General features: G+C 56.4%; 1 long non-coding RNA gene across 1 annotated transcript; it reads left to right on the top strand.

Annotated features, from left to right (window-relative positions):
• Window positions 1-7,055: 7,055 nt before the first annotated feature.
• LOC115515411 lies at window positions 7,056-10,388 on the top strand. Its single transcript, XR_003969251.1, has 2 exons — window positions 7,056-9,639; window positions 10,282-10,388. It is a non-coding gene; the product is annotated as an uncharacterized LOC115515411 (long non-coding RNA).
• Window positions 10,389-10,961: the final 573 nt, after the last annotated feature.

The raw sequence follows: 10,961 nt of genomic DNA, 5'->3' as shown, positions 1-10,961 counted from the left end.
GCGTTCAACAGACTTAAGGCATCTTCTAAAGCAGGTGTGAGCTGGGGGGTCACAGGTGCTCCCGTGAGCACTGCTGGGACATGGGTCCACACAGGACCCTGTGACCAAGGGCCCCTCAAGGAGACACCACAGCCCTTTCAGGGGAGCCCCCACCCCAGCCACGGACTCCAAGGCAGAAAACTCCCGTGATCCTCCCGCTCGCCCCCGGCCCCCCACTCAGGGCCCTGGGAGCCTCTGGCTGGGTTTCCGTGTCTTCAAGGTCACGCAGAATACGTGTGCAGGCGCTGGGCCCTCCGTTCGCGGTCTAGGCACGTGGCACTCCTGTCTTAATGCCCTCGTCATGTGGGACTCCCCTGAAATGTTTTTAATTCCAGAAGTAATGGGAGAAGGGGTCAAGCAGATGCCTTCCTGATGACCCATGGACTTGGAGGGAAATTCTCTGCGAGCCCCACCCACCCTTCCTCAGGGACCTCCTGGAAGGTGGAGTGCTGGCCCGGGCCCTCCCTTTGACCATGGGAAGACCCCCCACCCCAAGTCAGTTTCTGTGTCATGTGATGGGGGTGCACAGCTGGGCGCCCTCATTTGTCTGCGTGGATCATGTGACCCTGTGCCCTTTGGAGCTACGGTTGTGAGGGGGGGCGTCGGTGCATGGAGGGTGACCCTCAGGCTGTCTCCCCACCCCCGCCCCAGCGCGTCCCCAGCCCAAGGACCTCAGTGGACGTCGGAAGGCACGGGAGGTAAAGGCTCTCCCCTCGGCTCACGTGGGGACGACCAGAGGCCTAGCGCACCCTCCGTGTCCCCCAGGGGGTCAGGATGCGGCCTGGTGCTCCTCATCCCCGCTCCCCCTTAGCGGTGCCTCCTGGGGATGGGCCGACCCACGCATCCCAGTTTGCACAAAACTGTCCCCTCTCTGTCAAGTTCCGCGTCCCCGCAGCTCCCCCATCCCCGGTCCCTCCGCGGGGCCCACGCTCGCTGAGTAAACTGCGCCGATCTTCGTTTAGGCCCCAGGCCGTCCTCCGGAGCCAGAGCATTTGCCCCCAAGGTAAGTGCTCCCCAAGGACCCAAACACCTCCGGAGCAGCCTTCACGTGGGGGAGGGGCAACGAGGGGCTGGGGGGGCGGGTGGCAGACGCACCGGCTGCTGGTCACCTTGCCAGGACCGCACGCGGGCATCTGAGAGGCGGGCAGAGTCCGGGGCGCTGCGGGGCGGCGGGCGGCCCGAAGGTGAAAGCCGCCGGAGTTGAGTTGAGCCAGGAGGACGGCCAGCACTGAGACCAGGAGGGTCTTCTCCCACGGAGCCCTGGTGGGACAGCAGCCGTTTGGAAAGGGACTCATTTGCTCATCAGGTGAGCCTGTCTGTTGTCCCGAGAATCGGTCTAGTCGAGGAGAAACCCGTGGTTCGAACAAATGAGTGTGTAGGCAGCTCCTGAAAGACACAGCGAAGGCATTTGAACTTTCTCTTCTTGGGTAGACTTTTCTTCTGAAATCCTACGGTCGTGCCGACGTTACTGGTTTCTGAGGGAGCCGCACCATCTGGACCAGGCCAGGGGCTCCCCTGTTTCTAGGTATATCTTGGTCATAAGATGCCACCAACAGCTCAGCGGGGACACGGAGACCTCACGGAACTGGGGTTGCTCGTCCTCACTGTGGTCCCTCGTCCGTGCAGGGGTGGGGATGGACGGGCCTGGGAGTCACCGCTCCCGTGGCCTGGGGGGACCATCTGGTCAGATGTCTCCGGTGGTCCCTCTCCTTGGTCGCTCCACCCGGGACCCCCGAGTGTTAGCACGGCCTGGCCTCCCTTCCTGCCTGTGGACGTGGGCAGGGGTGAGGGGATGGGAAGAGAGCTGAGCAGGTCCCTGGGGAGTCGGGCTTCTTAGACAGGAGCACACTCGCCCTGACGGGTTACGAGGCACAGAGTCCCAAGGGGCACAAGGAGAGCAACGGGCACAGGATCAGGGAGAGGCAGCCCGGCAGGGGCGGGTAGGGCTGGGGAGGGCGAGGCTGGGGGCGGGCAGGAGAGCAGGCAAGGACTTCCCGGGTGACCAAGAAGTACAGGACGCAGGGGAGGCTGAGGGTTAGCCAGGCTTCCCAGTCTCCCCAGGGCTGGCGCGAGAGGCAGGGGCCGGGCAGCGGGTGACCCCCGGAAGCCTGTCTCCGAGGGGCCCGCAGCCTGAGATGCGGCCACCCCAGCTGGACGCAGGGCCGTGGGCCTCGTCCCGGCGTCAGCTGTGGTCGCGGCTGCTTTTCTAACCACAACCCTGCGGCCGCCGGGACGTGATCGCACCCGGGGCTCTGGCATATGGTTGCTTATTACCCATCATGTCCCCGCTGCTGTGAATTTTCTCCTTTTCATCTTTTTTTATGAGTCTTTTAATGGGAAGGTAGGGGGAGGGTGCGTCGGGCTGAATCTGCAGATGGTAATTTGAAGGCGCATTCCCCCGGCGGTGGCGAGTTCTGGAAGGAGCACAGCCCACGGGGACCGGAGGAGCTGCTCCCGGCTTGCGGAGCTGGACCCAGAGTGGGGGGGAGGGGCCGGGGCTGGCAGGGAGGCCAGACTGCGACCAGACGGGGCACAGAGAGAAGGTGTCCCTGTTCTGGCGGCAGGCCAGCGGGAGGGGGCTGGACGCTAGAACCCAGGAGCACGGAGCCACTCCCAGCCCGTGTGCACCACCAGGGTGGCCCCGGGGAGCTGACCTGCACAGCGGCAAAGTCACCCTCAGAAGGTCAAAAAGACCCCCCATAACACGCTGCTACTGCCATCTTGAAATTCATAGTAGTTAAAAAAAATTTTTTTTAATGTTTATTTATTTTTTGAAAGAGAGAGACAGAGCGCGAGCAGGGGAGGGTCAGAGAGAGGGAGACGCAGAATCCGAAACAGGCTCCAGGCTCCGAGCTGTCAGCACAGAGCCCGACGCGGGGCTCGAACCCACGAACCGTGATATTATGACTCGAGCCGAAGTCGGACGCTGAACTGACTGAGCCCCCAGGTGCCCCAGGTAATTTTTTTACACAGGGTCCCCACGTTCTCCTTTTCTACCGGGCCTTACCAATCATGCAGCCATTCTTGTACAGACGCCTCGTGGGTAAGTGTGCCGATCACACCCACGTTCCTCCTGCACGACTCGGAGTGCTGCGCACACGCTGCGCCCCAGGGGGGTAGGGTTTCCCCACACCAAGAAATTCTGCGGCACCAGCCAGGTGTCCTGCAGTGTAAGTCACTTGGGACGCCATCCACCCGGAGACTGTCCCCACCTCAGACACCAGTCACAAGGCCAGGCCGTCTCTTGCGCTTCTGACCTACCTGCTCCGGATGGGAGGCTCCCACGCCCCCCTCGCAAGTTCCATAATTTGCTGGAGGGGCCCACGGAGCTCAGAGCGGTCGCTGCTCACCCGTTTGTCATACGAGGACAGGATGAAGGAGGCCGTGAACTCAGATGGGAGGGGCGTAGGGCGAGGTGCGGGGAGGGGTGCCGAGCTCCCGCCCCTCCCCAGGGGCACCCCTCTGCCAGCGCCCCCCATGTGCCCGTGTTCACCGGCCCTCTACTTTTGGGACTCTTACGGAGGCTTCACCGTGTGGACGTGATCATCATTTGAGGGACCCTTTTCCAGCCCCTCACTCTGGAGAACGGGCTGGGGGAACTGAATGTTCCACGCTTCTGACGGCAGCTGGGTCTTTCCCGCGTCCAGCCCCCACCCGGGAGCCACCTAGCATCGCCTCGTTAGAACAAAGGATCTAGGAGCGCCGTGTCGGGAACCAGGGTCAAGACCAGGTATCAGAACAGCGGTTCCTGGTGCTCTGATCAGTTGGGAGGTGACGCGGGTTTAAGAGCTGTGTGCCAGGAACAGGGGCGAGGACCAAATACAACTTTCTCATTATAAATCACAATATCATAACAAGAAAACGTCTGTCATGGCTCATATTGTGTTGAAGCCTCCCACGTGCCTGTCGGCCACGCGTCACCCATCACATATTTGGTGCCGTTGGCCGTTCTGCCACAAAAGCACATTTCGCAAACACATCAATTGTTTTAAAACATGTTAGTGCGTACATATTAAGGGACTGTATGGTAGGGAATTCAGCGTCTAGAAAGCAACAAATAATTGCTTGTTTTCTTGTTGCCGTCTCCCACTCTATAGTATCGTTTTCATAGTTCTTATTCGGAGGACAGCGTCCTCTCACACTGAAATGATCCTACGTGATTAGTGTAGAAATGACCCTTTTGCGGGCATGCATTTTCAGTTATTATTTTAACAGATTGCGGAGCGCCAGCTCTGTGTCAGGCCCGATAGAGACTGCACTGGGGACACGGTGATAAATAAAACACAACCCTGGGGCGCCTGGGTGGCGCAGTCGGTTAGGCGTCCGACTTCAGCCAGGTCACGATCTCGCGGTCTGGGAGGTCGAGCCCCGAGTCGGGCTCTGGGCTGATGGCTCAGAGCCTGGAGCCTGTTTCCGATTCTGTGTCTCCCTCTCTCTCTGCCCCTCCCCCGTTCATGCTCTGTCTCTCTCTGTCCCAAAAATAAATAAACGTTGAAAAAAAAAATGTAAATAAATAAATAAATAAATAAATAAATAAAAAATAAAACACAACCCTGGCTGGCCCTTGGAATTCTCTGGTAGGAGTTAGAGCTTGGTGAGTATCTTCATTTTGCCTTATTTTCGTTTGGGTTCCTAAGGAGAAATTCCACGAAGAGAGATCGCAGGGTCGGAAAAGCCAAGTGCTTTAGTGGCTGCAAGTGCATATTATCAAGTCGCTTTCCGACCCACCGTCCCCTGGGCCCCCTGCTTGTGTACCTGCTTCCCTGGAACCCCGCCGAGGTTGGGTATTATCATAAAAAAGCATCCCCCAACTTAAAGGGTGTGAAATGGAAGAGAACTGCTTCAGCTCGCGGGTGGTTCTTCTAAAGCCCACCCCTCCCCAGTCCCAGGAACCGCGTATTTATTTCAGCCTGACTCCACTCCGTCTACAAGGCACAGCCCCTCTTTCCCTCCACTATGGAGCTGAAGGATGTAATTCTCATTGTGCCTGTCTTAGAAAATACTGTGTGACCTTGTGAAATTTTTACAGCCTCTAAAACCATTTCCCTAGAGAGGAATCTTTGCTTCCCTAAAAAGTGCATCTCCCTAGAGCACTAGCTCCTTCTTCTCCCTGCCAGGAAGTGGGCAGGGCCTTTCCAAACTGAAGCCGATTTTATACACCCTCAAGCTCCTGGGGGGCCTCAACCCGGAGACCCACCTTTGAGTAGCCTCTCGGGCACACCTAGATGGAGGCCACGTGGGACCAACCTGGGCTGCAGTCGCTGTTGACTCTCAAGCCCCCCAGCGGCCATGTGGGGTATTGCACCTCCTGCAGTCGCAGAGCCCCGCCCACCGCTGCCAAGCTGAGCCAATGGCATCCCCCGCTCCTTGAACAGTTGGTCCAATGGGTGGGCAAGCGGTTCAAGGCAGGCCAATCACAGTCCTGCCCTGAGATTTTTTTCCAATCTGAGCTGGAGAAGAGCAGCCCCTTTTTCCCTTAGTCCTCCGTCTATGCATAGAGGTGTGAATCTGGACTTCCAGCTGCCAGCTTCCCCCTTTCCCACCCCGTCCCACCAGCCAGCAGGAGAGACAGCCCCGCGGGTGGGTGGAGAGGGTGAGGAGGCTCCATGCATGACGGCATTGGTCATCAATTCCGGTCTTCCCCACGGGCAGCTCCCAGCCACCTTTTTCCACACCCTTCCTACACTTTCACCATATGATTTAAAAAAACAACTCATGTTTTGTCTTCTTTGCTCATTGATGCTAGTTGGTGTATTTCACGTGCGGTAAGAGTTGATATTTATTTAAAGTCATGTGGAGTTTCCCCCTCATCTTGTGGGTTTGGTTGATCTCAGACCATAATCATAAAAATTCAGGTCGAATGGTTTGGCGCAGAAAGTCAGTCATTCCGCATGCACGACGTCCCTTGCCATGAGCGAGACACATTCCAAACGCATCTCCTAGACATGGAAACTCGACATTCCCATCCGAGCCGTCAACCGCCCAAGTGGTTTCTTGGGTTCAGAAAGGGTGGGACTGGCGGTGAGCATTAAACTCCGTTTTGCTCCCTTGCCCTCAGACGCCAGAGCTAAGGTGAACAGCAGCAGCAGTAGTGGGGAGGCGGGACTAGAGCGGCATGCAGCTTCTGGAATATTTTGCCGAAAGCAGCCGCTGGGAAATTGAGATGCTCACCGAGGTGGCAGACAGGTGGGCCGGCAGCCCGGGCGAAAGACAGACGTGAAATAACTTCATTATCTGTGTCGTCCTCCCATCAGGAACCAGCACTGGGTGCTGGGCTCTATTTTTAGCAGAGGCATCGGGTTTTACAAAGATAGTACCCAGCTTTGTCGAAGGCCTCATTTCTTTCCTCTCCTGAGTCATCTGGACTGTTGCGACACTCCCGCCCTCGCACGGGACTCAGACGTGTAAATAACAGCTGCCGGCTTGGACCGGCTTCTTTCTGTCCCCCCCCCCCCCGCAGGGGGAGGAGGGAACTCTGTCACCCGCCGGGGCCCCTTCACGGTTACCGACCGAAGCACCTGCCTGTCGTCACCCGGCTCCTCGCCTCCTGCTGGCCAGGCCGTGGCGGAGAGGCAGAGCCCGGGGCTGAGGCCTCCAGGAAGGACGAGGGAGCAAGGAGACCAAAGTACTCGCCACGGCAGTAGCCTTGTGCCCAGCGGCTGCTCCCTTCTCTGCGGCTGGGCCTTCTCGCGCTGTGACAGGTCAGGCTCCACCACGGGGCCCTGGGGCCTACGGCGACGAGGCTGGGGGCCGACCTGGAGGCCCTCGGATAGCAGGCCGTTTGGGTCTCTTGTCGCGTTGGCTTTACGTACATCCGGGCCGACTAGCTAGAGGAAGGGGTTGGCGTGAGAACACGGGAGGGCCCCCACCTGGGACCCAGAGAGCCCGGGGGGCAAAGACCCTGAGGACTTTGTGCAAAGCCAAGCACTTCGTCTTCCTCGCAAGCCCCTCTTTGGCCGCCGCCTCGTTGCCCCTCAATGAGATGTATGAAGGGAGGGGGTCCGGGCGCTGTTGTGGAGGGGGGCAGGCAGGGAGGGTTGTGGGGAGAGTCCCTGCCATCCTCCCGGAGGGTCCCACGATGAGGATGGTTGAGTGACAGGTGGCATCTAGCTGGGTCCACCTGGGCGGTGCTGGCCAGTGCTGGGAAGAGTCAAGCCATAAAGTGATTGGAACCGTGTGGAAAGGAAGGGTCGTAAATGGTGTATTTGAGGAACAATGTAAGTGTCTATTCATTTCTGTTTGTTTTAGTCTGTTTCCCACATGGCCCCCTTCCTGTTTGCCAGCCCCGAGGACGTGTTCCTCTCACTTCCCACAATGCCCTTCCCCGAGGGCTGCGTGGCTGGCTCCTCCCATGTCACCTCACATGGCCCTCCAGGACCCCTAGCTGATACCTGTTCCCACACCCCCTCCACAGAGGCACCTTCAGCTAAAACACACACACACACACACACACACACACATGCAAACCACCCCAGAAATCCTGATTCAAATTCATTGTAAGATAGGAGTTTGGGAGACGAAACGTTCACTTCCAGATGGTTTTTCTCCTTTGGGGTGATTGAAATCAAGTTTTGCAATTCTAGAACTTCATGTGATTATTTCCCAGACGATTTATTAATTCTCATAATTTCACAATCTGCCGTTGTCCGGACTACCTTACTGACCTGTGTCGTCATGGGAAACAGGAAGCGGGCCCGGCTTTCCAGATGGCCAAAGCCCCGGTGGGGACAAAGGGTGAACCCACAACGGACAGAGCTCCATTCATTCGGTAATCGAGTGTTCATTCTCGAGGAGGTTGTTGATCGGGACAATCTGTCGTACTGAAATTAACTAAGGCCCCAGCATCGCCAGATAAGGCAAGAAGATTGATGGGGCCCCGAGGAGACCAGCAGCAAAACTGTTCTCTGGGCCCCAAGAGGAAGGGCACGACGATGTTTGGCCCAGTAGAGGGAAGATTCTGGTAAAGGCCGACATGGGCTCGTAGGAGTCCCAGTCGCCCTGGAAAAGGAGGAAATCCTTTCCATGCTGATGAGAAAGGCACATGCGAGGTGAGGACAGAGTGATGAATGGGGGTGACAGGTGACCTGTCCAGCTCCGTCGGGGGGTGACCCTGGGGGCGCCCCCGCGAGTCAAGTGCTTCGCCTCCGTGTTGCCTCCTGTCCTGGTTTCTGCTGTCACCGCCGGAGAGAGAGGCGAACGGAGGATCCGCGAGCTCCTTCTGGCGGGTAAACGGTGGCTGTTTGGATTGGGTCCTCCCTCGCTTGCTGTCGTCCCGAAGGCTTCCTTCTTCGCAGGGAAGGAGGACGGGAATCCAGCAGGAAGTCGGCATCGACCGTGTGCCGGGACCGTGATGGGGACCGGTCTTCCCAGGTGACCGCAGCCCCTGCCTCCTGGCAGCTCCCGGGCCGGTGGGGGACAGTGCCCCGGCAAGTGCCCTGGGGCGACTTGGGGGAGCAGATGGGGTGATGGAGGGCCTTGCGGGGGCACCCACCAAACTTCAGGGGTAGGGCATCTGAGCCAGGTTCTGAAGGTCAGGCGTGGTTCCGGGGGCTGGAGGAGCCTGGGGCAATGCGGGGAAAGGGGTCAGGTTTGCAGGGCCCAAGACGAAGGAAGATGCATGTGCGTGGGGCCTGGATGTGGCTCCGGAGTGGCCAGAGCAGGATGGACAAGGAGAGAAGGCTGAGAGGAGCCGGGAGACGCGGGCGAGAGCCAGCCGGGGAGGGGACCCGCGTCTGCTTCACGATGGGGAGGGGCAGGGGGGAGAGGCTGGGTGACAAAACGCGGGAGCTGTGGTCCAAGGTGGTGGCCACATGTGTGCTGAGCCCGTGGGGCTGTAAAAATAAATACATAAATCAAAATAAAAAGATCCGGGTCCAGAGCAGGGGTGCAGGGGTGAGCCTTACACAGGGGAGAGAAGGTTCTTCATTGTAACGAGACAGGAAGAGGCTGCGGTTAACCGCGGGAGGGAGGGGGAGTCCGCGAAGCTAACGGCTTCGGCTGCCAGCTCCTTTCTCTGTGAGGCAGGTTATAAGTCACCTATTATGTATCAGGCACTCTCAAAGTCTTCGTAATTAGTGCGGAGCACTGATTTCAAGGTCGACAAGGAGCACTGATTCTGCAAGAGCAGCCACGGCATTTCTGACAAAGATCAAAGGGAGAAGAGTGAGCTTTCCAGCTTCCCAAACATCTAAGAGTATCGTAAATAAAAGGCGTGGTCCTGTGCTCCACGGAGACGTGGACCGACGGAACAGAAGTGGACTCGTGCAGAAGCGGGGATTTGAGGACAAAAAAGCAGCTCCTGACTCGTGCTGTCGGCATTTCCAAGAAAGAGAGAACGCCACGAACATCAGGTCTCCCGTAAGGACAGCGACAAATACGGAGTCGCCAGAGGCCCCACGGCCACCGCAGATCTGAGAGCGTGGACAGCGGGGGCGGGAGGGCCGGGGAGACCGGGATGGGAAGTGAGCAGAGGATGTCATCTCCGGAAGGGAAAGGCTGGCCCTAACACGAAGCACGGAACGCGGTTCTGGGTTCGTGTTCACGGCTCCGGCCGCAGGACCGACGCGGGCAGCCCGAGGAAGGCAGCAGCCTCTGGACGAGGTAAACTCCACCGAGAAGGAGCGATGTCCCCGGGGGTCTGGCATCAAAAGGAGGGAGGAAGTCAGAGGCAGAATTCAGAGACCCCTTAGGAGGGAAAGAACAACCCACCTCAACCCCACCAACCTCCCCCATCAGTATCAGGGGCTACCGCACGTTTGCCTGGGAATCCGACCCACAGAACTCTTCTATAGAATTTCTCCTATAGAAGAAAGCCAGCCAACTCTATACCAAACTGCCTTGAAAAGAAAATTTTAAATGTGAATCGTAACATTTTAGCCTGTGACCATTCTTTTCGCACAAGACCGTGAGGCCAAGTACGACTGTAAGGTGATGCACTTTAGACCAAATCAGATATCCTCGAACTAGCATTTGGAGTCACTGAAAAACACATAGAAATAGAAGTTTAGGGGCACCTGGGTGGCTCGGTCATTTAAGCGTCTGACTCCTGATTTCGGCTCAGGTTGTGATCTCAGGGTCTTGGGTTCAAGCCCTGAGTCAGACTCTGTGCTGGGTGTGGAGCCTGCTTCGGATTCTGCATCTCTCTCTCTCTCTCTCTCTCTCTCTCTCTCTTTCTCTCTGCCCCTCTCCCACTCATGCTCTGTCTCTTCTCTTTCTCTCTCTGTCTCAAAAAAAAAAAAAAAGAAAGAAACTCGAAGATTAAGAACAGAAATGTAAGCGAGAGGAAGACAGAAGCAATGCGAATGCAGGAAAGAAATGGCATAAAAAGGCAAAACCACCTCAAAATAAAAGATAAATAAATCATGACATGCCCAAGGGAAAAAGAGCCAAATTAAATTTTAATAAGGGGCCTTGAAGACAAGGCACAAAAGTAGCCAAGGGAATGAAATTGAGTTAAAGAAGGAGGTAAAAACGGAGCAGAGAGCGAGTTATTGAAATGGAAGTCAGTACGAGCCCCGGAAGAAGAAACACAGCGGAACAGCATTAATATTCAAGACCTTAATCCAAGAAAACTCCGCGGATGTGAGAGAAAACTCACACCTGTGCATTGAAAGGCGCTACTGCGTGCTCTGGAAATTTTACCCGGAGTGGTCAAGTCCAAGACCGCTATTAAATAATAGGATCAAATTAGTATTTACTTAGTATTAAATTTAGTATTTAATTGGTATTAATATTAAAAAATAGTATTAAATTAAAATCATTCAATTATTATCAAATAAAGAACAATAATATTAATAATGGTCCAAGACCATGATTAAAACCATTAGGATTTAAAGACCAAGAAAAATAATCCTCGGGGTCTCCAATCAGCAAGATCGGATTATTCACAGGCTAACAAACCAGGCAGGCAAGACACTTCTCAG

Source organism: Lynx canadensis, chromosome B3 (assembly GCF_007474595.2).
Source record: "Lynx canadensis isolate LIC74 chromosome B3, mLynCan4.pri.v2, whole genome shotgun sequence".
In the NCBI taxonomy this organism is placed as follows: domain Eukaryota; kingdom Metazoa; phylum Chordata; class Mammalia; order Carnivora; family Felidae; genus Lynx; species Lynx canadensis.
This window is presented reverse-complemented; position numbering and strand designations above follow the sequence as displayed.